Source organism: Meleagris gallopavo, chromosome 2 (genome assembly GCF_000146605.3).
Source record: "Meleagris gallopavo isolate NT-WF06-2002-E0010 breed Aviagen turkey brand Nicholas breeding stock chromosome 2, Turkey_5.1, whole genome shotgun sequence".
NCBI classification, from domain to species: Eukaryota; Metazoa; Chordata; class Aves; order Galliformes; family Phasianidae; genus Meleagris; species Meleagris gallopavo.
This window is the reverse complement of record NC_015012.2, coordinates 92748870-92752700: the sequence shown is the minus strand read 5'-3', so window position 1 is coordinate 92752700 and position 3831 is coordinate 92748870.

Here is a 3831-nt window from a genome sequence, read left to right as displayed (position 1 = left end):
CTCAAAGTTTACAAATATCCTAGAGTATTGGCCGTCCGCCTGGACTTTTCAAGGTCACGCTTTCAGACAGTACTGGTGAAACAGATAAACTTTCCCAATGAAGCTGTCTGAGAGCGGAGAGAGAGATTTGTTCAAAAAGCTAAAAGCAACTGTTGCCCGCATTCTCCACCAAGAATGTCAACGGTTTACGGGCTGGTTCGGCCCGGTTCCGTGACTAGAAGGGCGGAGGGATCCGCGGATCCGCGCCCCCGGGAAGAAAAAAGAAAATAAGGGACCCCGAAATAATTGAAAACAGTGGCAACAATCTGAGGTAAAAACAAAGTAATTTACTAAATATGGTATCAACAGAATTTTATAAGGAGAGAGAATGTGAAATTGATAGTGGATCGGCCTTACCACAACGCTGAGATGAGAAGCGCAGGCAGAGAAGCGCAGGCGAGAAGCGCAGGCAGAGAAGCGCAAGCGAAGCAGCGCAGGCAGAGAAGCGCAAGCGAAGCAGCGCAGGCAGAGAAGAGAGCATCAGGTGACCTTGCCGGGAGTTATATCTCCTCGCTGACCGCAAAGCCCCCTGGGGAAACGTAGCTGCTCTTCTCCGCTGGACAGGCACCCGGAACTTGAGCATCAGCAGTCAAACCCCCAGTGCATTGCATGATGTTATGATGTGGAATACCGATAATGAAAAATCATGAAACCATGACAGTAAGGTTGACAGAGCACTGGAGCAGGCTGCCCAGGGAGCTTGTAGAGTCTCCTACTATGGAGATATTCAAGATCTGTCTGGAACCTACATGTATGATCCATTGTAGGGAACCTGCTTTAGCAGAGGAGTTGGATTTGATGATCTCATGAGGTTCCTTCCAACTCCTGCAGTTCTGTGATTCTGTGTTATTCTGTGATTCAGCACCCTGACAAAGGCAGACACTTGGGACCTGCATTTTCTTCACATACACATACTGTATCTCCTTCAAACTTCCAGGCACTTTAAACTTTCAAACAGACCTTCACTTGGAATCACAATTGCAAAAAACGTCAATTCACAGCCAAGAACAGGCACTGAAAAATTCTCTTTTTCTTTTAAGATGACAGCAAAGTAACCTTTTTACCTTCTGCATTTAGCATAGTAAAGACTGCAGATGAGAACATTCTCACAAAAGATGCTTTACAGCACTGTGTACTCAGATTCAGAGCACATTTGACACATGATGTGTGCACGTGATTTGCAATTTGAGACATTCTTAAAAAAGAAAGATATTTAACATAATTTGTACAGCAGCATCTTTTTTCCTACCAAGATATCCTCCCTTGGCAACTGAACCAGTTGCCTGCAGCACATTTCCAAGAGCAGACTCTCACAAACTGCTGCTGCTTCCCTTTATCAGACACGAGTGGGCAGCAAGATCTTCCCTTCTTCACATTCACATGATATTTTCTTCACTAAGACAATATTTAGTTAATGCTTTATTCTGTATATTATCTTAGAAGGTCAATTGGTGAAATATTTGTGTGTATAAAGTGGATAAAGAATTGGTTGGATGACCATAGCCAGAGGGTTGTTGTCAATGACTCTATATCCGGGTGGAAGCGGTCAAAGGTGATGTCCTCCAGCGATCCATCTTGGGATAGGTCGACATCTTAGGTAGGTCAACATCTTTAACAACAACACATTGAGTAGGATTGAGTGTACCTTCAGCAAGTTTGCAGATGACACCAAGCTTAGTAGTGCAAGTGACACAATACAAGGGAGGAATGCCATCCAGAGGAACCTGGACACACTGGAAAAGTTGGCACATGAGAATCTAATGAAGTTTAACAAGACCAAGTACAAGGTGCTGCACTTGGATTGAAGCAATCCCAGATACGAGTGCTGACTGGGAAAAGAACTCATTGGGAGCAGCCCTCTGGAGAAGGACTTGGGGATCCTGATGGACAAAAAGCTGGACATGAGCCAGCAGTGTGCGCTTGCAGCCCAGAAGGCCAACAGTACCCCAGGCTTCATCAAAAGATGAGTGGCCAGCAGGGAGAGGGAGGGGATTGTCCCCTTCTACTCTGCCCTTGTAAGGTCCCATCTGGTGTTCTTTCAGGTATGGGGCCCCCAACTCAGGAAAAATGTGGAGCTGCTGGAGTGAGTCCAGAGGAAGGCCATGAAGATGCTCAGAGGGTGGAGCACCTCTCCTATGAAGAAATGTTGAGGGAGTTGGGCTTATTCAGCTTGGAGAAGAGAAGGCTCTAGGGAGACTTCACTGAGGCCTACTAATACTTGAATGAAGCTTACAAGCAGCAGGGGGAGTGTCTTTTTACATGATCTGATAGTGATAGGACAAGGGAGAATGGCTTTAAACAAAAAGAGGGGAGATTTAGGTTTAGATATTAAGTTCTTTACTCAGACAGTGGTGAGGCCCGAGCACTCAGAGAGGTTGTGGATGCCCCATCCCTTGAGGCATTCAAAGCCAGGTTGGATGGGATCCTGAGCAGCCTGATCTAGTTGTTGGCAACTCTGCCCCTGGCAGGGGGTTAGAACTAGATGATCTTTAAGGTCTGCTCTGACCTAAGCCAGTCTATGATTTTATGATTCCATCATATCAAAGATGGTAATCTAATGCACTGATTTAGGATGGCCCAACCCTACTGAGTTCTCTGAAAAGAAACTCTTTTTTAACATATGGGCACCACCTTATCATCAACTCTTTTCTCTGCCTATATTTTCTGTCTTGTGATCCGACAATTAAACAAAGAGAGATGTCGGGTGACTGTTCCCTGTCAATTAACTTAGCTCTCCAGCTCTTTCCAAGATCCTGCCCCTGACTGTCTACACTGAGTGGTGTTTCAGTGTAGAGCCCTCCTTTAGGATGAGTTGTTTTCCCTAATTCCACATGAGAGAAAGACAGGATGGCTTGGAGGCAGCTTGCAATGACCTTTTCATACATGATCTCCCCTGAAGTCCCATGCAATGTGATATTCAAAGGACAACTGTGCAAAATACAGCTTGGAAGCTTTTTCTCGCAAGCACAGCAGTGTAAAAGAAACCCAAGTAGAGATAGAATAGCAGGAGCTTGGACCAGGGGGAGTATGGTATAGTGTATAAACAGAATACTTCATTTTAATCTATAATTAAGATGCATAGTTTAAAATTATACTATACATAGCATTGTTCTTTATAAAAAGAAGCTGGAAAGAAGCAGTTGCTGAATGAGGCTGAATGAGGCTGAATTTTGTCTGCTCAAAAATCCAGCTGGCTGTTGAACATTGCAAAGAGGCTTTCCAGAACCTTAGAAGAGTGAAGGAAGATTGTTGCTCCAGTACAGCTCAGCACAAGCAAAACACAGCCTTAAGCAGTCTGTTCCATGCCCACTGCCCTCTGGGGCAGACCCCGACCCTCGCCTGCCCCACCCTGACAGCTCCATGCCGTTCCCTCGGGCCCTGTCACTGTCACACAGAGCAGAGCTCAGCGCTCCCCTCTGCTCCCTGTGAGGAGCTGCAGCCGCCATGAGGCCTCCCCTCAGCTACTCTGCTCTGGGCTGAGCACACCGAGGGACCTCAGGCAAAACACATTTATTGCCCTCCAGAGCCTTCCTCATCTTGGTAGCCCTCCTTTGGCCCAGCCCGCACCCAGTGCAGGAGTCATGCTGCACAGCACAGAGCAAAGTGGGACAACCCCTCCCCTTATCTGGTGGCAGGGCTGAGCCCCATGCACCCTAGGGTACAGCTGGCATTCCTGGCTGCCTGGGCACATTGCTGACTCATAATACATTTTGTTGAGTTTAGTTTGTAACTATTCTCTGTATATATAAATGTATACATATATATATATATATATATATATATATAGTGATC